The sequence below is a fragment of the Pelobates fuscus genome, chromosome 4 (genome assembly GCF_036172605.1).
Source record: "Pelobates fuscus isolate aPelFus1 chromosome 4, aPelFus1.pri, whole genome shotgun sequence".
In the NCBI taxonomy this organism is placed as follows: domain Eukaryota; kingdom Metazoa; phylum Chordata; class Amphibia; order Anura; family Pelobatidae; genus Pelobates; species Pelobates fuscus.
The window spans coordinates 323289740-323313534 of NC_086320.1; positions in this window are offsets into that span (position 1 = coordinate 323289740).

The following is a 23795-nucleotide window of genomic DNA, read 5'->3' on the forward strand; positions in this document are numbered from 1 at the left end:
ATCCCTTCCTGATTGGCTGAGAGCTGCGCTTTGTTTTCCTGCATGCTGGGATGGTGCGCCTCGGGCAGCCATTGCGTGACGTCACCAGGACCTGGCAGCCCAGTAGACAGAGGGGGCCAGATCCTGTGGGTCCGGGGAGGAAAATTTTTGGGTACAGAACCTGACTAATGTTGGGTGGGGCTAGATGGGAGTGCTTTCTTAGTACTTCTGGCTAATGCTCCCTCTCTGTATGGCTGTAGGAGTGCATGCAGGTTATTGGCACTGCAGCCTGGAGCTGAATGTAAACATTACTTTTTATTATTACTAAAAAAATGTTTTTATCATAATCGGGGCCATGAGCATTAGGCTAGCCATCAGTTTCAGCAGGACTGCTTTGAATTGAATGGTATGCCCCTGGAATACCGCTCCCACCCTGTGTGAAAATATAAATCACTATAAAATAATATAAACACAATCAAGTAATAAAAAACACAATCAAGTAATAAAAAACACTATAAAATAAAAAAGTGACATATTCCTGGTCTTTGCATCAGCATACATCATTTTTTTACATCAGTGTAAACAGAAAGGAGGAATTTTATGGGTGGCTTTGAAGAAGTGTGGAGAAGTGTCTTTCTCAACCACACATAAATCATGCTTTCCCTACCCTTCAGACTTTCTCCCCAGCTACTGAACAAGAGGTGGCTGCACTTCTCCATTCCTCTCGCCCCAACACTTGCCCACTTGATCCTGTCCCATCTCACCTCATCAGATCTCTCTCCCCTTGTCTTGTGCCTATCCTAACACACATCTTTAACTGCTCTCTCTCTTCTGGCACTGTTCCTGCTGACCTTAAACATGCCACTGTAATACCTATCTTGAAAAAAACATCTCTTGACCCGTCCTCCCCCTCTAACTATCGTCCCATATCCCTGCTCCCTTACTCATCAAAGCTTTTGGAAAGACTTGTCTTTACCCGTGTGTCTCACTTCCTTAATTCCAACTCTCTACTTGACCCTCTTCAGTCTGGCTTCCGCCCTCTCCACTCTACTGAGACCGCTCTTATCAAAGTGACTAATGACCTAATCTCCGCTAAATCCAAAGGTCACTACTCCATATTAATTCTCCTTGACCTCTCTGCTGCCTTTGACACAGTTGATCATGCTCTCCTCCTTCAAACTCTTCAATCACTCGGTCTCTGTGACTCTGTCCTCTCTTGGTTTTCCTCCTATCTCTCCCAAAGCTCATTTAGTGTCTCCTTTTCCAAGGATACCTCCTCCCCTCGCCCTGTCGCGGTTGGAGTTCCCCAAGGCTCTGTCCTTGGTCCCCTTCTATTTTCTCTTTATACTGCCTCTCTTGGAAAACTTATTGCCTCTTTTGGATTCAACTACCACCTGTACGCTGATGACACTCAGATATACCTCTCCTCACCGGACCTCTCCCCGGCCGTCCTGCAACGTGTCACTGCTTGCCTCTCTTCCATCTCTGACTGGATGTCGTCACGCTTTCTCAAAATTAACCTCTCTAAAACTGAACTCCTTGTCTTTCCTCCTCCTAATACTGATCCTCCTCTCTCACTCTCCCTTCAAGTCAGTGATATCCACATGAGTCCATCCCTACAAGCGCGCTGTCTTGGCGTCATACTTGACTCTGGTCTCACCTTTGAGTCTCACATCCAGTTTGTTGCCAAGTCCTGTAGGTTCCAACTCAAAAACATAGCCCGCATCCGCCCCTTTCTTACGCAAGATGCTACCAAGGAGCTTGTCCATGCTCTAGTAATTTCCCGCATGGATTACTGTAACCCTCTCCTGATTGGTCTCCCCAAAAGCCGTACTGCCCCGCTACAGTCTGTAATGAATGCTGCAGCTAGACTGATTTTCCTATCCAGTCGGTCCTCTCACACCTCGCCCCTGTGCCAGTCCTTACATTGGCTCCCTGTATCCTATAGGAGTCAATTCAAAGTGCTAACCCATACATTTAAAGCACTGGACAATTCCAGCCCCTCTTATATCTCTTCACTGATCCAGAGGTATGCCCCTCCTCGTACCCTCCGCTCTGCCCGCGACCACCTCCTGACCGCTGCTCGCACTCGTACGGCCAACTCACGCTTGCAGGACCTCTCACGGGCGGCTCCTCTCCTATGGAATAACTTGCCTACTGCCATCAGACTCTCCCCTAGTCTTCAATCATTTAAGAAGGGCCTTAAATCCCATCTCTTCAGGAAAGCGTATGGCCTCCCAGAGTAATCTCTCCCTTACATACCTGTCTCTTGCTCTCCTATGGGATAGTGCTTTGCTCTCTCCTCCAGCTCTGCTTCACTCCTACTTGATATTTCCTATCCTAATGTTTCTAATACCCCACCTCCTATAGACTGTAAGCTCATTTGAGCAGGGTCCTCTTCAACCTATTATTCCTGTAAGTTTTCTTGTAATTGTCTTATTTATTGTTACATCCCCCCCTCTCAAAATATTGTAAAGCGCTACGGAATCTGTTGGCGCTATATAAATGGCAATAATAATAATAATAATAATAAGAGAAAATGGTAGAGAAATTGAAAATAAGGAGATAAGACCATGGAGGAAATAAGGGGTGGGAAATGAGAGTAAAGGACACAGAACAGAGGTTAGGATTGAGTGATGGAACAAGGGAAAAGACCAAGAAAAAAGATGGAAGGGAGTTCATGGAAAAGATGTGGGGAAGGCAATAAACTACTTGAGAGAGAATGGAACAGAGCAATATAGAGAGTTTGGGAGATAAATGATAAAGAGGGGGAGAGCAGCAGATATTTTTATCTTGAACTAGGAATTTTAAGTAGCCTTGGGATATTTAAAACATATTTTGAATATGTGCTGATCCCTGCTGGCATATTTTGGTTAAGATGAAAGGGAGCCCAGAACGATAGAGAAATGAGAAGATTATCGAAAACAAAAGTTACAGAAAGCAATGGCTAAACAGGCAAGGGGCATAGAGAACTGGACAGAGAACTGTCAGAATAGGGTTCTAGAGACGGTTTGACAACAAAAAATTACAGATTTGTATTTTATCATTGTAAGATAAAATATCACACACCATAATAGTGGAGGAGTGTTAGGAATGATGGACAGACTCAATCTGTGCATCATCTATTGATGCAGAAACTGCTCCCTTGGGGCACCATTTGGTGTATTTTGATGAAGCACATAGACACATGTGTCAATTTTCCTAGTTTTTTTTACATGCATCAATTAGCTGTGCAAGTGAGAGGGCATTAAAAAGCCATCTTTCCCGTCCCTTAGTGCCAGTTTGTGGTTCAGACCTTTTTTAGAAGTGTACCAGGTGCTGTGGCCTATTTTCCTTATATGTTTTCTGTGTTTGACCCCGAATGTATTTTGACCATTCGCCTGCCTGTTGCCTGTCCTGACCCATGGCTTGTTATTTAACTATTCTGATTTCTGGTTCGCCTGAACCCAGCTTGTTCCTGGACATTGTTCCTGGACTGTTATACCTGTTAGAGGTCTCTGTATTTTCATGTTAAGCCATGCTAAAGTCTATGTCTATGTCTAATCTGCAATTAGGAATTCACAGCTATCTTTCAGGATTTTCCTGTGAGGGACACCGACAATCAAACCTACAAGTTCTGTGCATGCATTGACAAATATATAAAATTTACACAGTGCACATTACTGTAACAAGGAGCCTTTCACTAATAGATGGCACAACAGCAAAACATGTTGTTCAGGATGCAGTGTTCTTGCTGCCTTGATCTGTAATCTCTGGCAAGCTGTCACGTCCTTCTACATGCCATCTAGTCTTTTCACAACATTGGAGTTGTGATAAGGGAGTAAGTTAGCTCTTTATGCTAACATAGCACAAGAGACAAAATGGCCATCCACACAAAAGTGGAGTAAGCCTTTGTCATTCATATTAAACTTCTATCAATTAATGCCCTCACACCACATTAAACGTTAACACTTTCAGGTATATTGTATATTCCTGTCCTAATGTGTTTTACACCCCACCTCCTATAGAATGTAAGCTCGATCGAGCAGGGTCCTCTTCAACCTATTGTTCCTGTAAGTTTATTTGTAATTGTCCTATTTATAGTTAAATCCCTTCTCATAATATTGTAAAGCGCTACGGAATCTGTTGGCGCTATATAAATTGCAATAATAATAATAATTAATATTATGTTTACTTATCCCCTATACATAACAAATATTTATCTGTGAGGTGTGAAAAAAAAATGTATGTGTAAATCCATACTACTTTATTCTGCAACTGGGTGTCTCCATCTTAGTGTCACGGGATTCGTACTCCAACACACAGGTAAGAGGAAACCCACAAAAGGTGGATCCCAAAGACGTATTACTGAGCATTAGAATGGCCTGACTTAACGTAATATATAACAAGAAACAGATTGAAGATAAATCAAGGACAGGAATAGCAGGAATTCTCAAGAGTCAAGACAAAGCCGGCTCAGGATACCAGAAATCACGAGTCAAATACGAAGCCGAGGTCAGGATACCAGAAAACACAAGTCAAATACTAAGCCAAGGTCAGGATACCAGAAGACACAAGTCACCTATGAAGCCAAGGTCAAAAACAGGAAATCACAAGAGAATCTATAGGAGCACTAAATGAGGATTTAACAGGAACCATGATAGGTGTCACATCCTGCTCTGTTCTGTGGATATGTCTGGCCTTGGCTTCTGGTATCCAGTACTCTTTTTGCTATTCTTGCTTGGTTTTCTTGGTTTTTGGTTTTCTATTCTATGTCTGGTTTTCTTTATGCTTGGATTTCTGGGTTCATTCCTATAGTTCGTCCCTGGATTTCCCAGTCTCCAGGTTTCCTTTAAATGTTTGTTTTATTTGCCACACCCGTTTGTTTCCATCTTTCATTATGTTTCAGTGTTCCTGCAGGCAGCTGCTCACGGCTTCTGCCCTTTCTTGCAGGTAAGTGCTATATATGTGTTCTGAATCTGTGGTTGTTTTAGCATACATTAGGCAGTGTAGGACCTGACAGATATGGGGTACATTGGCGTTGTTGGCAGGCTTATGCAATGTATGATCATATAGTGTGACTAAATCCCCATGATTTCCATATGTAGTACTTTCTCCTCTTGTTTTGCCTATGTTATCTTGTCTTGTTTTAGTTTGTATACCCAGCCCATGTACAGTCCTGTCCAGTCATGCCCATGTTATGTTCATGTTTTCCTCATGTCTTGTGTATATGTTCTGGGTTTAGCTTACTATCCTTCTCTGGTTCTAATAGTTCTGTCTTGTTTCCATGTTTGGTGCCTATCTCTAGTCTTGCCTTGTTTCTAGTACTGGATACAATCTTGCTGCAGAGCCTCCCTATTCAGCTCCTGGGAGGTCTGCTAATTTCCATGCTCCTAGTTCCTGGTATCTGCTTAAGCTGGTTCAGGGTCTTGGTATGTGGCTGCACAAACGCTGGTGCTCAACACCAGGGGGCATGCGGTTACCCTGCTAATCCACCTCCACGCTGTGACTCCTACTCTGAACATCAGGCATGCTGGATCCCGGTCCTGCACCGCCGCCCGGACAGTGTCTGGGTCCCGGGCATCGGACCGCCACCCTGACAATAGGGCAATAAATGACGACTAAAACAAGCCTTAAATAGGCTCAAAAGAGTACCCATCAGTCCACGTCAAATCTGCGAGCCCAAACAGCATTGGGTTGCCTAGATAACGTGGTCCCTTTAGGGTAATGATGTCATGGCTTATTATTATTTTATTTCTAGGGGCTGCAGTTCGTCCCACGAACCAGCAGAGGAAGCCATTCACGAAGGTAAGCATTCTATTCAGGTCGCGCAGCCATGTGGATCATTCAGGCCGCGCGACTCGAGGAGAGCAGGAGCCCGGGCACTGTGTAAAGGTAAGTTTGTGACACTTAGCTGCATGACAGTCATTATCCTAAACTCTATTCTCACACCTGACAGCATAAAGAAACCATTTAGAGAATAGGAGAAATTAAATAATGTTTCTATGCTTCCTGATTTTAAGTATATGCCATGGTTGTACCCAAACTGAACTTGATTCTGATATAGGCCCCAATTTATAGATTACATTTTAATGATTTCTTTTTTTATATAAACAAATATATTGTATAGAAAAAAAAAAAATATATATATATATATATATATATATATATATATATATAATAAAACAATTAGGAATTCACATCTATCTTTCAGGGTTTTCCTGTGAGGGACACAGACAATAAAACCTACAAGTTCTTTGCATGAGTTGACAAATATATAAAATTATTTACACAGTGCACGTTGTATCATATGGAAAAAGGTTAACATAAGGTATAGGTAATTTTTAAAAATATTTTATAAATTAAATGTCAAGGATAGGCACCCCAACACCTAGAAGGCTAAAGGATTTCCTATACTACTAGAAATTGTATTACATGTCGTTCGGGTGGACGGGCTTGACATATTAAAGTATAGAACACAGTTTGCAAAACAGACGAGTATACCGGGGACAAGCCCAGTTCAAGGATTACAAAGTATTGGAAGAACGGTACACAGCTCAGTCAATAATGAAGAAGCGGGCATTACAAGTGTAGACGCACTCCCGGGTAACAGACTGTAACGGACCGTTTTGCACACAAGAGGTTAAAAACCGTTTAGGCGATATTCCCCTTTTCAGATGCACAGGCAGCTACTGCAATCACCAATCTCCCGAACTGCAAACACATGAATTCACCAACCTCCCGAACTGGAACCAGGGGAATGCTCCACACTCCCGAACAGGAAACACAAGAATGCTGTAAACAGCCGAACAGGAAAAAACATACGAACAGTTTACACTCCTGGCAATCAGCATACAATCCAATTCCCCCCCAAGAACAAGATGACACTTCGTTTTGAGGTCAAGCAGAACTAATTTACTGGGGCTACCTGCCCGGCTTTTATGCAGGTCTCCCACCTGGTGGACACTCCCCTAGGGGACCAGATGGGAAACTTGGAAACATATTGGACATTGACCAATTACAAGCTTACAATCCCAAAATGCATCACAATCCCTCCTCTCTGCCCTGGAGATAATTGGGAAGTAATCCAATTATCTCCAAGGACAGAGGCAAAACTCCATTAACCACATGGCAGACAAAGGACAATAAAAGACATAAAAATACATACTGTTCCATTTATCACATAGAACATACACATTCTACTTATCCCCAGATAGCTTAGATCTGAGCGCACATTATTATCGGATGGCGCTCAGATCACATACATACAGTTCAATCGCCATGGAGCCAAAGTCTTTCATACAGTCTTTCAGTATACGGCTGGGCTCCATGGCATAGCTATCTGGGTTAGCATGGCTTTAACAGTCTGCAGAAAGGCACGAACCAGCCTTTCTGCAGGGAAAAAGAACAGTGTTAAACATGGGGCCAATTCTTTATTTTTTATAGTGCATAGAGTAACATATTCGCTTGTGATGCCACGACAGCATGACAAACATATAGCAAAATCACAGGTAAATACATTGTCGTAACACATGAAGAACTGCACATTTTTAAGGTTTAAGTAAACAGGTTGATACATAAGTTTGAGCTTGGGATCTGAGGGACTACAGGAGAAAACAGACATATTAGTTTATGATAAACAAGCTGGGTGAATCATGGAAGATGTGTTTCTAATGCAGGCTAACGAAAGGTCAAAGTTTAGCTCCTGAGTCGGTGCAAAGGTAAGAGGTAACAATGTTAACAATCAAGGGTATCAGCTATATGGCAGTTGATTTTAAGGCTAAACCAAGTGGGTGACAATATTAGTAGTAACTGTTGCTTGTGTTACGTTGCTTGGAGTTAAAGTAAATCATATTGCCCAGATTGCCAGGTGAGTATATTTGGCAGTTATAGGTATATAAGCTTAACAATTCACGTTTGGCTGATCTGTAAGTGCTAGGTAGGGTCATCTGTGAGTTAAATCAACCCATCAGTCTAATGGGCCGTAGTAGCAGCGACTATGGAGCATGGTATGGTGTATAGCAAAGGAAACATATACTGGTATAACCCCTGGGAATGACAGTTTGACGCTCTCGCTAACTAGTGGTAGTCTATGTCAGCAAGTGCTGCAAATGTCCTTGCGATTACTCAGCCCACCCCACAGGGTGGAATTGTGCTGCGGAGTGCGAGAACCAGTCCATGTGGCTTCGTGGGGGTGCCGTTTTGGTCCCTTACGCTGTTGGGGGTCCTCCCGGCTGCCCCTGTATGCTTGCCCTTACCAGCCAAGTGCTTGACCCTCCGTGTTGCAGCTCCTATGTTGCACCTCCCAGATGAAGAGTGGGGATGGCTGCTGGGTGTGTGGGGGGTCCGCGGCACTCTTTGGTTGTGGTCTGGTGCTTGGTTTCTTCCCGCGTGTTTTCTTGCGGGCGGAGGGCCTCTCCGTCTGCAGCGCCATCTTGGGGCTCTGTGCAGTTTAGGGGTAAGTCGCTTGTGGTTGGGTTGCTTCGGTTGCTCGTTGTTCGGTTTATTCAGCCGTGTTCGGAGTTCCAATTTTGCCCAGAAGGCTTCGAAGATAGCAGTTAGGTTGTCTGCATAGTCTGGCACTTCTGCCTGGTGTTCCGGTTTCTCGCGTGGTGCGCTATCTGCCGCCATTTTGGTTGCGCCTTGTGATCGCCCATCATGGTGCTTTGTTACCTCGGGTTGTGGGTTTTGCTCAAAGTCACCTCTCCAGGCTCTTGTTGCGGACCGAGATGACCCCCATCGGTCCAGAGGGGGGAGGGGGGGTAGGAGACGAAAGCCCCAAGGGGTCCCCATCCAGGTCAGTCAGCGCAGGGAGCGGCCGCCTCCCCGCCGCTCGATCTCCGGTGGGCCTCAGGACACTTTGTCGGGTTCCCGGTGGGGTACAGGCTTGGTTTTGGAGTCGGTCTATTGCCCCGGGTGTCCCCGACATGATATCTCCTCACAGCTTTGCGGTTGTGCTATTTTTGGGGGGGATTATCCCCGAAAAGTACTTGAGTATGTGGGAGCTGATGTGTAGCACGTCCGCTCAGCCTGGATGCCAGGCTCCGCCCCCGGACCAATCTTTTTTTAACTAACACTATTTAAAATGTCCTGGCCCCATTTACTTTGACCTACTGTGGTTTCTGTTTCAGTAACTGTTTAGCACGTTTTTTTTAATTTGTCTATGTTCTACTAACATGGGGTTGTTGAACAATGAATTGAATTCAAAGTAAATTTAAAAATTTTAGATCAAAATACCTGAACTGGAAGAATAGTAGAATTTTTTTTAAATTCAGCTTTTTTTATTTATTTTTTATTCTTTATTTGTGAACCAGTGTAGCAAGTAAAGAACAGTGATACAAATCACAAAAGACAGCACCAGCATTTATACAATTACACAAAATGATTTCATGCTCAAATAAGCAAAAGTTGAGTTTTATTACCAAAATTCATGTATGTTGTCACAGACTTTTTACTCAAAATTTTTGAGCAATAGTGGAGTAAATCACCCATGCAGTCTCCTGTAGTTGAATGCAAGGAGAAAGGGCATACGGCTGAGCAGAGGCCTCAAATGCGAGAGATATCAGCACCAGCCCACATGTTGGACACTGATGTTGTCACTGGATGCTATATCCAGAGTACCTTGACTTAAACATTATCTAGGCACTTTATATATTTGGTTACACTATTGGTGTCTTTTTGTGTTTCTATTTCATATGGGACAACTTTAAGAAAATGCCACATCTCTACTAAAAGACCTGATTATTTATTCAGCAAGGAGGACAACAGATTGAGCTTCAAGAATACTATTTCCAGCAGGTTTTATATTAGTACCATAAGGACTTTCTCTTCGGGACTTTTATACCATATTCTTATTTAAGCTTTTTTACATTGCTATATTGTGTTCATACACTTGCTTAGTCAACATTCATATTTGGCGTAGCCTGTCCCCTTTTTCCATTTTTCTTGTCTTCTCGTTAGTGCTGTATCTCCCCCTCTTTTTTGTATATTGAGGGAGGTCTATGGGTTTCATTTCCCGCACCCACTGTATTTAAATGTTACACAACAACAATTCACCTTAAGGATGTTCAGGACAACTTTAATTCCCTAGGAAATCATTTTCTTCTTGTTGATGTTTGTTCTTCTTCGATACTGGATCTAACTTGTTCAATGTTTTCTTCTTTGCGAGCCAAATTTGCTCTGCCAGTATGTGGAAGGGTCATCAAACAACCTGAATCATAGTCACTGTGAGTCAATTCTTACATTGAAGTTGCAGTGGGCAGCTCCCAAGACTCCGTTATAACATGTAAATGCAACAACAAAAAAATACAACTATTAACAACTAAGTTATTTATGTGTCAAATAGTACGGTACTCTGAATTTTGGACCACCTTGTATAAGCAGCCAAAGGCCAGGTGCCAACCTGCACAGCAAGAGCACTCATGCCAAAACTTGATGACTGGCTAGAAGTCTGTTTTATAGCCTTGACTGGCAATATTAGACTAACCCAATAACCTATCTTTTTAGCTCCATATTCCAAATCACTGTAGATTGCTTTCTTTTGCCTGAACAAAGTATCATGCTGAAACAAGACCAGATAAATATTTGTCCTCTTCCAAAATTGAGTCTAGATGTTGGAAAAGACCTTGTTCATGATGCTTCTCACAGAGAACACTGGCAAAAATACAAAAACTTGAAGCCACTTGTTAAAGGAGCATGCAACTGTATGTCTCCTCTCAGCATCCTTAACCATATCATTTCTTGGCATTTAGAGGAAGGTAAAAGAGACAGTATTTCAAAAATACTCCCCATACCAAATATTCTCTTTAACCCCTTAGTGACCAGACCGCTTTTCAATTTTCTTACCGTTAAGGACCAGGGCTGTTTTTACATTTCTGCGGTGTTTGTGTTTAGCTGTAATTTCCCTCTTACTCATTTACTGCACCCACACATATTATATACGGTTTTTCTCACCATTAAATGGTCTTTCTAACGATACCATTATTTTCATCATATCATATAATTTACTATAACAAAATTATACAATATGATAAAAACTTTAAAAAAACACACACTTTTTCTAGATTTTATATTTATTTTATTATTTAATTTTTAGCAGCCTTGGGGACTGCCTGACAGCTCAGACAGTCCCCCTGCTTGCAGCTCCATAGACTCCTATTGCGGCGATGTGATCATGGTGATCACATGTCCCTGGAGGGCCTGGGTGGCTGGAGCTGCTGAAGGGGGACTGCTGGGGTCTCCGGCATTCCCTCCCGACCATGATTGCTGCAGATCACCAGTCCAGGTAAGTCCAGGGCTCCTATTTACCGCGGACATACCTAGTTTTTTGTCTGATGTACCTAGTAGGTCTGCGGTCGTTAAGGGGATATTTATTTATAACATCATTCTAAATGTATTTTGATTTAAATATATATATATATATATATATATATATATATATATATATATATATATATATATATATATATATATATATAATTAACATTATTCTAAGTGTATTTTAATATTTATATATATATATATATATATATTGTGACCGAAAGCAAGGAATTGTGCTGGAGGGAATCTATATACCTCCCCAGATTTTGCAAGGTTCCTACTTTGTGTAATTAGCCCCAGGGAAATGTGTTATGTTATAATGAATGTTGCACTTTAAATATGTGTATATTTGGGCCCTGGGGTGGAGTACTTGGAGAGTAGGGTGGGCCAGTGCTCCACTCCACATTTTGGAAGTTGCTTGGAACCTACAGGTGAGAAGTCCAGTTCCAGAGTTTGAATCCTAATTTAACTCACCTGAAAAGGATTGTCAATTACCAGTGCTACTAAGTACTCCCCTGCCAAGGAAGGAGGGAGATTGTGTTTGGTTTCTGTGAGTGGAAACAGAGAGCTGAAAACCCTGAAACAGTAAGGTTGTTTATGCTTATGTTTATGTTGGGAAATGGACAAGCCATCCAACCCAGTTAGCTGATTATTTTGTTTAGTTAGTGCTCAGAAGAGCAAGGCTTTTGTTTTGTATATTTTTGTTACCTTTATACCTTACTGTGCATTTATTTTGGATCCTCAATAAAAGAGCAAGTCATCCAGCGTGTGAAGTGTCTCTAAAGCCTGAAAAGGCTGTGTGTAACACCCCAATCCCAGGACAAGGTACCAAGGGAAAGGAGTACTTTTGTCACTATATATATATATATATATATATATATATATATATATATATATATATATATATTAATATCAAAATACAGTTAGGACAAATTTAATCCAATATATAATTTTTTTAAAATTTTATTTTGTTTAATTTTTTTCCAATTTATTTATTGATTTAAAAAAAAAAAAAAAAAATATATATATATATATATATATATATAAAATTAACATTATTCTAAGTGTATTTTAATATTTATATATATATATATATATAATTATATAGATTAATATCAAAATACACTTTTAATAATGATTTATGTATGTGTATGTGCATATAAAAGTACTTATATGATCCAAGTACTTCTATTAACTTTATTAAACTTTATAATAACTTTTATTTACTTTTTAAACTTTTATGCAGCCCATATTTTCATGGCCAGCTTCATGTCAGTACTGAACATTTACAGATATATCATTGCATGTCTACCTCTCCTAGAGATTCTAAAATCAGATGTCATTTTGTTTTGTAATGATCAGCTTTGTGGTTAATTTTTTTAAAAAACATGTCAGAAAACTCTGTTCTGCAGAAAAACAAACACAAAAAAAAAATATCTGGATAAATATACAATGCAACGAATTCGATAGAAATATTTTTTATATATGATTCTGTAGAAGTGAATCCTGTTATAAAAATAACTCCGCAACTAAATAAGGGAAGTAATGCTAAGCAAAGTTCTCACTTAAAATGTTCAGTGCAAATAATCCAAAGTAGGTGACCAAGGAAAATCAACATATATTTGCATTTTATATGATGACTTTATCTTTTGCACTCCTTATGTCAACTTAACATATCTATTATATATAAAGATTAACTTAAATGTATTAAGGCTTGATTCGAATATATTACGTTATGGAAGGACTGGCAGTTGGCTCTAATCGCTAAATGCTTTTCATGCAGAAAGTTGGCTATCACAATAGAGAGAATAAGTGTACATACTGTATAATTCTGACAAGTTAAGTTTTCATTATGTTCTAATCAAGAGATCCAAAATTGTTTACTTTACAAATATACCAAAGCAAATAAAAAACAAAACAAAAAAAAACCAAAGCTGCTACTACTCTAAATATGTAATTCTCCCAAAACCACACAACAACGTATCACATATACAAAAAATAATGGAGCGCTATATTGTTTAGGTGTCAAAGAATTTCATTTGCAGATATATTGAGAAACACTTAGCTTAATTCACTTTTGAATAACCTCAGTTCTGAGCGTGTTCCTTTAAACAAAGAGATAAAGTGCAATAGTGTAAAAACATTAAAACAATCTTAGGGTATATGTAAATGCCAATGGAACACTCACAATACCCAGAGCTAAATAACCTAGCTCTGGTATGTTTTTCTTATTGGTCCATTTCGGGCAGCCACTCCCCTCTTAGATGTTGTAGTCATGTTGGAAACACTTTTTTTCTTTTCCTTATTTCTCTCTGGATAAAGGAGACAAATTAATGGTGCTGATCCCTTTATTCTTTAGTATGGCGTGCAAAATGGCAATTCTCATACTCACAAGTGTGGAGCCTGCAAGCTGGCTCAGCAATGGTGCTTAGTGTGGTTAAGGACCACACACCTTTCTTTTAAGATGCTGGAGTGCAAGATGGCTTTTAAAACAGATGATTTTATTGCAATTAAATTATAATTAAATTAAATTATAAAACAAAAATTAAAATCGATAAAATAGATAATTAAATACCAAATGGTAAAGTAGAGTCTATTGTAACAGTCCAGATACACATTTTGCCGTCTTATGGCTTTCTCAGTCCGGTTTTGGTGTGACTCCTCTGTCCATCTTGCTCCCTTTTATATCTCAAATGCTGATGATAAACTCCTCAAGCTGATGTTCGTTTCTTTTTCCCTCCTTCTGAGTATATGTTGTATTCCAAGCCTCGTTTTGAGTTGTATTTCCGATTTTGGTCGCATCAATTCCAGTTTCGTCAGTGGCTCAACAAAATTCTTAATGATTTCTGGCAGAAGCTAGAGGACAGGAGGCAATCCGCCCCAGTGCAAAGGCAAACACACTCACCTCCACAGCCGATTACGCCCCCTAGGCAGACATCTACTGCCACGGCGGGGAAGCAGGCCCCAAGATGGCAGTGAAGCAGGAGGCGCATGTCCCTCCGACAACGGGCGGCACTCAACTGGGACTCACCCCGAGCCAAGGCAGGGGCTTCCAAGGTGCCTGAAAATAGCCACTTTGCCCCCCAACCGCCGAAAGCACCGAGACGGCGCTGCAGAGGCAAACAACACCCGCTTACAGACAATAGCACGATGGGAATCCATGTTCTAAAGCACAGACATGAAGAGCCGCAAAACTGCCACACATTCAGCAAACAACCAGATCGGAACAAGCAGCGAAATGCACCCCCTGCCGCACCAGCTACTCATACTCACCAGGATCCCTCCCGCGAGAGAGAGCAGCGGATCTGGGCAAGGATTCTCAGGGTGATGATCGGGCGCACCCAGCACCCACTCCTCCACGCAAGGCGACCTTATTCCGCAGCATTAAAGGGGCAAATGCAGCAGCCACGCACCCCACTCCGGTGCACCGGTAGTTTGTGGCGACGACCTCCGAGAGTGAAACTTAACTTGATTATATCGAAGCTGCAGCAAGGCTATGGCCTCCCTCAGAGGGGCATAGGATGAGGATGGACAGAACCTCCAGATGTTGGTCGTACCCCAGCCCAGACACTTTCATATTTGTAGTTAAGTTTTACCTGACTGACTTATGTTTTTTCTGTTTCTTTTTTTCTGTCGAAATATCTCTTCTAATCTGCTACCCAAAATGTCTGGGGTCCCTGCTCGCCTATAGTTAGGGCTTCATGGGTGCACTCGCACTCTTAGAGAAAACTTACAATGGCCATTTTGCATTCTCCTTAACTATGTCAGCATCCAGTGCAAGCACTATTTTATTTAGTTAAAACTGGCATGTTTATTTACGCTGCCACTGAAAGGCATAGGCTGACAATGTTCATATGTTGGTGGAGGGAAATTGCACCTAGATAGCCGGGACACCCCTAAGGGGATTGACCTATTGTCTCACCTTAACGTAATCAGACTGTAATGTTTACTCACTTGAGTATAATGAATACCATAGCTAGACTGCGTACCCACACTACGTTCCTGTTACATAGGATTTCACAGTTAATCCTGTACAACTAAGCGACCTGATCCCCTAAGCTAAGTGCACTCATACATGTTTGAATGTCTACTCTTACGCATACAAGACTAACCATAGGCTTAATGTCTCCTAACGTGACATACCACATTAGACGTAACCTTCTAGCTTGTATTCAGCTTGCAATATAAATACTAAAAAACTGTGCCTAGTTCATGAATGCCATGCAAATGCTTAACTATATTTATATTCAATTGCCTGTAACTGCCGTCGTGGCACTGCAAGCATACTTGTTACTTCTTGCACAGCAAAAAATAAAGAATTAAAGGGGGTTCTATGTCATATTATTATTAATTTAGGTAGACTAGATCTCACACCACAAATATTAGACAGAATACATTAATCCTACATCAATCATATTAGGTAGAGTAGGTTAAATATCATCTTTACCTTATTAAGCTTAAAAGATATTAGATAAATCCTATTATATCATTATACAATCATATCATGATGTGTTACTCATACAGGGAGTGCAGAATTATTAGGCAAGTTGTATTTTTGAGGATTAATTTTATTATTGAACAACAACCATGTTCTCAATGAACCCAAAAAACTCATTAATATCAAAGCTGAATATTTTTGGAAGTAGTTTTTAGTTTGTTTTTAGTTTTAGCTATTTTAGGGGGATATCTGTGTGTGCAGGTGACTATTACTGTGCATAATTATTAGGCAACTTAACAAAAAACAAATATATACCCATTTCAATTATTTATTTTTACCAGTGAAACCAATATAACATATCAACATTCACAAATATACATTTCTGACATTCAAAAACAAAACAAAAACAAATCAGTGACCAATATAGCCACCTTTCTTTGCAAGGACACTCAAAAGCCTGCCATCCATGGATTCTGTCAGTGTTTTGATCTGTTCACCATCAACATTGCGTGCAGCTGCAACCACAGCCTCCCAGACACTGTTCAGAGAGGTGTACTGTTTTCCCTCCTTGTAAATCTCACATTTGATGATGGACCACAGGTTCTAAATGGGGTTCAGATCAGGTGAACAAGGAGGCCATGTCATTAGATTTTCTTATTTTATACCCTTTCTTGCCAGCCACGCTGTGGAGTACTTGGACGCGTGTGATGGAGCATTGTCCTGCATGAAAATCATGTTTTTCTTGAAGGATGCAGACTTCTTCTTGTACCACTGCTTGAAGAAGGTGTCTTCCAGAAACTGGCAGTAGGACTGGGAGTTGAGCTTGACTCCATCCTCAACCCGAAAAGGCCCCACAAGCTCATCTTTGATACCAGCCCAAACCAGTACTCCACCTCCACCTTGCTGGCGTCTGAGTCGGACTGGAGCTCACTGCCCTTTACCAATCCAGCCACGGGCCCATCCATCTGGCCCATCAAGACTCACTCTCATTTCATCAGTCCATAAAACCTTAGAAAAATCAGTCTTGAGATATTTCTTGGCCCAGTCTTGACGTTTCAGCTTGTGTGTCTTGTTCAGTGGTGGTCGTCTTTCAGCCTTTCTTACCTTGGCCATGTCTCTTAGTATTGCACACCTTGTGCTTTTGGGCACTCCAGTGATGTTGCAGCTCTGAAATATGGCCAAACTGGTGGCAAGTGGCATCTTGGCAGCTGCACGCTTGACTTTTCTCAGTTCATGGGCAGTTATTTTGCGCCTTGGTGTTTCCACACGCTTCTTGCGACCATGTTGACTATTTTGAATGAAACGCTTGATTGTTCGATGATCACGCTTCAGAAGCTTTGCAATTTTAAGAGTGCTGCATCCCTCTGCAAGATATCTCACTATTTTTGACTTTTCTGAGCCTGTCAAGTCCTTCTTTTGACCCATTTTGCCAAAGGAAAGGAAGTTGCCTAATAATTATGCACACCTGATATAGGGTGTTGATGTCATTAGACCACACCCCTTCTCATTACAGAGATGCACATCACCTAATATGCTTAATTGGTAGTAGGCTTTCGAGCCTATACAGCTTGGAGTAAGTCAACATGCATAAAGAGGATGATGTGGTCAAAATACTAATTTGCCTAATAATTCTGCACTCCCTGTAATTAGGACACCTAAATAGGTCCTATATCAATAAAATATACGTTTTAGTTGGACTGGACTTTTATTAGTTTAGCTGGACTTTTCTGGCTAATCATGCCAGCATCACTTATTGGTAGGTCCTCCCTTAGCAGTCACAAGACAGGAATTAATTAGATTAATAATTAGACTGATGGACTACAGAGTCCCTCCTCCCCTTACACCAGAGTCTTTTTTCCTGTCCTTAGCTGATTCTACAGGACTTAAAACACTTTTAATTTTTTGGCCACCTTCCTGCGTTTGTTGTGGGTTCGTTTCAAATAAAGTTCAGCCTCTCTTCATTTGAAGGACCCAGTAAACAGCCTACATGAGCAGGACTAACTGGGTCAGGTTCAGTGTCAGTACGGAACTGCTGTGTGGGATTTATATTTTGTGTTCTGAGGGAGACACAGCTACAAGGTATTTCATGGTGTTGGACCTCCTTAAAAATTCCCTTTTTTTTTTTTTTTTTTTTTTGGCATTACCCCTATAAACTGGGGCCTAAATCCCTAGTGGCAGTTTATTGGGATCCATACTAGTGTTGGAGGGACCCATTGTAGGGACGCTCTTATTTGTCTCCTTTTGTCCTTCTTTTACCTGTCTTTAGCTCTCTGTCTTGATTGTTGGGGCTCTCTGCCGCTGATCTACCTCTTTGCGATCGCTGGAACGCGGTAGTGCGTTCCAGCGGGAGGAAGTGACATCTCTGCTGTATTCCGCAGGACCGGAAGTGATGCGGGGGTAGCGGGGGTATGACGCATGCGCCTGGAAAGCATAGCAATCATTCCTGCGTTCTGCACATGCGCGGAACTACCGTTTCCCCCCGACACTATTTAAATCCGAGTGTTCTGAGGCTCTGTGTGCATGCTGCATCTGCTGATAGCGATCCTGAGCGCACTGCTTCACGTCCTTTGGTTCAGTGCATTAAAGTTGGAGTTTTCCTTTCCTTGGCTGCTTGAATTATTTCTCATAGTCAGAAGGTAGGCTTTTTCTCCTTGTGATTTTTAAACTTTACTTGACATTCAGTTTTGCTTCTGAATTTTGATGGGATGTGGATTTGGGTCTTTTTTTTTTTTTATTCTTTATTTTTATCGTGCAAAAGAAGGTACAAGCATATCTGCAGTGCCACAACAGCATTTACAGACTTTTCAAAACTGACAAACTGTGACATAGGTTTAAAGCTGCCCATTTTTTAGGTTAAGGTATTGCTGAGAGAGTTGCAAGTTTAGTAAATACGAGTATCTATAGCGAAGTGGTCTGAGCCTGCTTCCGTGCACTGGAGAGCTTGGCTAGTCTTTGTGGTAGGTCTCGATGGTCATCCTATGCCTGTCATCTGTATGCGTGGAACTGGAGCTCAGCATGAGGGCCCCTCCAGAGCCGGCTCCATGCCCCAACCCGTGCCCGTGCATAGTTCTCGTTGCTCCGTTCGCTCATTGCTCCACGAGAACGGTCTTGAGGTCTGTGTTGCTCCCTCTGAGGGTGTGGGAAGGGCGTCTGGGTAATCTCCCTCTGGGCCCCCATCTTAGAAGGGTAGTAGCGGGTGTGAGACAATATGGGTTGTGAGTGGGCAAGCTTGAGGTGGGCTTTCTTTCCCTTGTGCATATTACCAGCAGGAGGTTTTCGCAGCTTCCATCTTTTGCCATCCTTTGGGTATGCGATGCTGTGAGGCAAGATCCGCCGCTTGTCGTTGCTTCGTGGCTTCTCCATCCCCTGCCGGGGCTGTTGTGCCCTCACACCCCTGCCGGGTTGGTGGTCTAGCTCCGCTGCCCGTACCTCCTGTGGTGCTGGTAGTAAAGGGACACGGGTTCGGCTCTGGATGCGAGCCCAGAATTCTTGGCATATCCTCTCAAAACGGTTGAAGCGTGCCTGCCAGCACTGGCTCTCTGAAGTGTCAGGAGGCAGTGTCGCCCGCAGCGCGGCAGCCATCTTGGGATTGCCACGTGGTGCCTGTGCATTCAGGTCGCTGTAAGACTCTGCTTGTGAACGGAGGGTAGTTCCTCCTGCGGGGACCGGGATAACCCCCGCCGGTCCAGGGAGGGGGGGTGCAGGGCTGTGCGTTCGATGTGAGTCCAGCGGTGGGAGACCGGCTGCATCCCCCACTCACCGGGCCATCAGGCTTGGTAGGCCGCGCTGTCAGGCGTCGCTTGTGCTCGGTGGAGCCCTTATATTGGAGTGCGCTCGCGGTGCTCCCTCTCACGGTGCCCGTTTGCTGTTCATTTAGGGCTTTGATCTCTGTAGTATCGGTCAGTAATAGCCTATATTTAGCTTGATTAGGCAGGAGCCGAAATGAAACGCGTCCGGCCATCTCGGCTGTCAGGCCCTGCTCCCGGATTTGGGTCTTTTGACATTTATTTTGATTCCCATTATAGTATAGATTCTCCCTCTGCCTCTGCAAGATCCCTCTCTAGAAAACATAGGTGAGCCAATAATTTTTTATATTCTGGGGTTTTTTAAAAGAGTGCCAGATTGAGCCTGTAATATATGTTTATATATGGCTTTGTTTCAACCCAGCAAACAATTCGATTCACCTCCAAGAAAATCAAGGATTAAAACCAATAATGTGTGAACTGTTCGTCCTCTGCACCTCAGGGAAGGAACCTCTGCAGAGAATGCTTATCAGAAATAGCGGATGCTTCCAATAGGAGTTCCGACCAGGACGACCTTAAACTCTGGATTTCCCAAGCTATTTCTGAGGACTTTAAGTCTACCAAGGATAAAGGTGGTCCATGTAAGAGACGCAGAGTGGAACCTCAGTCTTCATGCTCTGAAGAAAACCCTGATATGTGGGAGGTCTCAGATGATCGTGAGGAGGAAGTTGAATATACCTCCAGGTCTCTTGACTCAGTCTATTGATAGGCTGATTACCCTTATCAGGGACACCCAGTCTCATAGAAGAGAAGTCGGAGTTGAGAGAGGCTGACAGGTTCTTTGATGACCTAAAGCCTAATAGGCCAACATTCCCAGTGCATTCTTCAATCAGGGACATGAAAATCCACCTTAAAGAATAAGTTCACAGGATATATCCTTACTCTGGCATTGACTGCAAAGTATTGAACTCAGTCCCAAAAATAGATGCTGCCGTGATTCATATGGCTAAGAAAACTACACTCCCTATTGACTCCATGGCCTACCTTAGAGAACCTATGGAAAAATGTATGGATGGGCATCTCATAAAATCTTATCTAGCCCTAGGATCTGCCCTCCATCCTGCGGTGGCTCTAACCACTCTCTCAAAGGCCTTAAGAGTATGACTCGCAAATCTGGAGGAGGACATTGACCGTGGAGTACGCAGGGAACATCTCCTGGAAGTCTCAAAGACTTCAGCCTTGCTACAGAATTCTGCTCAGAAGCCTCTCTAGACATCACTTGTATGATTGCTAAAAGTATGGCTCTGTCTGTGGCCTCTAGAAGGGCCTTATGGCTTCATTCATGGGGAGCCGACTATGCCTCCAAGGCATCTTTGTGTGGCCTTCTGTCCAGGGGGATTTATTATACGATAAGATTCTGGAGGACACCATACAAAAGGCTGCAGATGGCAAAAAAGCTTTTTTGCCGCAAGAAAGAAGAGAGACTTTTTCCTCTTCCTGGAAGACTAAACGCTTCAAGGATCGGTCCTTTCGGGACAGCAGAAGCTATAAACCAGGAAGGGAGTATTCTAGAAATTCCTCTTGGAAAAGCTTCTCCCATTCATCGACCAATAAGGCTTCCAGAGGGATAGGATCTAGAACTTCTGAAGGTCTTCAGGCCCATTTGGAGATTGTAGGAGGAAGACTAAGGTTCTTCTACCCGGTGTGTGCCGCAAATATCACAGACGTCTGGGTCAATTCCATCATTAAAGAAGGTTACAGGATAGAGTTCTCCTTTTGCCCCAAACCCGCTGTCTTGAGGAAGTCAAGGGTGTTGACAGGCATCAAACGAAGAGCCATGAGGAAATGCATCTCTACTCTTCAGGAACCTAGGATTATAAAAGAAGTTCAGAAAGAAGAAAGTTTCAAAGGAGTTTACTCCACGGTGTTCTTGGCTCCAAAACCCCTAGGAAAGTGGAGTCTAATCCTGAACTTAAAAAGGGTGAACTCCATGCTCGACGTGAGAGCATTCAAATGGAATCCTTACAGACCATCAAAAAGCATTAAAAGAGGACTTCTATAGACTTGAGGGACGCCTACTGCCAAATACCTATAAACTGCGATCATGTAAAATTTATCAGATTCTGGTCTATAAGAAGACATTTTCAGTTCTGGGGACTCCTGTCACGGCAAGGGTGCATAATTTAATATTACACTATGGAATATTATCCTTTAATGTAAAATGGAGAATAAGATATAAGGTAGATCCACAGCGTCACAAACACATGTGAAGCCGTGGGATCCACCCTATAAAAGCCTACCTCAGAGCTACAAGATAGGGGATAACCCAAACGAGAATAAGTACAAAAAAGGAGACCCTTGAAACAAGGGGATCCCAGTGTAGTAGCTCTGAACACAGAGAAAGGCACCTAAGTAATACCAGAAAACAGGAAGGAGAAGAGGCGGAATCACATATAGCGGGTGGAGGGGAAAAGGTAAAACAGACAATCGCCCTGTACCACCCTAACCCACAGCTACCTAAAAATAGGAGCTAATAGTCCAAAACAAAAATGTAGGAATGGATCCCTACTCTCATAAGGCTGCTTAGGAAAATCTTATAGGTAGATAGACTCAACAAAAACCTAGATAGAGAACCTTATATAGAGGGTCAAGAGAACACCACCCCAAGAACTAAAACTGCCTATCCTAAAGGCCTGAATAATCTGGTAAACTTAGACTAAATAATCACCACATACTGACTACCTAAGTGCTACGTAAAGTGAAAAGAAAATAAAGAAAAGCGCTCAACGCGCGTTTCAGCGTGAATACACGCCGTCGTCAGGAGCAAGTTCGTAAAAGTGTCTCAATGTGCCGGTTAAATACCTGTGTAATCAGGGAGAAAAGACCCTTCAGCTGATCGAGCGTGTTGATGGGCGTGAAGGAGTGACGTACGGTCACCGCGCCCCCTCACCGCGGCATAGCCTGTTGAGACAGGCCATTGGGTATTGCCTGGATCAATCAGTGTTGATCGGAGGGAAGACGCCACGCCCCCTTCTTGCCGCATCACAGTCTGTGATGCCGGCCATTGAATACTAGCGGAGTCAATCAGAGTTGGTCAGAAGGGAGGGGGATGAATGAGTGACAAGATGTCACCACGCCTCCTCTGTCACATCACAGCCTGCGTTCAATAGTGATACGGCTAAAACGAAGTCAATCACTATAGGGGGAGGGTGTACTATCTAACGCTCCGCTAGGGCTAGGAATTTTAACCCCCTCATGTTATAGGGCTACAGAAAAATCTTACAGACCAAAGTAAAGTGGAGTAGAATAAAAGAAAAAAAGGAAGGAAATACTCTCTAATGTCAAGATACACTATCAAAATTATTACCTAACAGAAAAACCAGGGTGGTGGAAGGTCAGAGGATCTAATACTTCCACCTGCCAAGGGTCACTCTATATAGGGATACATGATAAAAGATGTCTATATAGTGACTCCTATATAGTGTAGGTTATTTTAGCATAAGATTCTAGATAACATATGACTTATATTGAACAAGAGGGAAAAGAAGTATTTCCAGTGTAATTATTTACTGCTTCAAATGTAAAAAGAGAGAACAAACCATTATTTAAAAGCGATAAGTACTAGCCAATAGGGTCAGCTGTATAATCAGGTTAGAGCCGGTAGAGAGAGTGCAATTATTACATAAAAAAAAACAAAACTTTTATTATTTACATATAAACATATATACAGACAGCAAAAGTAAGGCTAGTCGGATGGATAGGCCTATTTACTGTTGATGGAAAAAACCTATAAATCTATAAGAATGATGTAAACGAAAAACCTTTGTTTATTCCCTGTGGAGAAATTGTTTTTCATTTGTAAATCCAGTAGGATTCCCTTTGCGTCCCCTTTACGTTGGGTTTGGGTTGTGAGTTCTATACCCATAAAGCGTATCTTACTGGATGAGTTGGCATGGTATGTTTTAAGATGTCTGGAGATGGGGGTTTCCAATCTACTTCTAACTGAATTTACATGTTCCCTAATGCGGAGTTTAAAGGGGCGGAAAGTCTTTCTGACATACTTAATTCCGCAGGAACATGTCAACAGATAGATTACTCCCTCCGTACGGCAGTTGAAAAAGGACTGGACTGAATAAAAGTCATGATTCAAACTGTCCAAAAAAGTCCTAGTTTCCTTGGCTACATACTGGCAGGCACTATAGTGTCCACACCTGTATGTGCCTTTAGGAAGATACGGTTTGGGAGAACTGCTGAGTGGTCCAAAATGACTAGGTACCAATAGGTCCTTAAAGTTTTTTCCTCTACGTGCTGTAACCGACGGGAATGGAGAAATCACT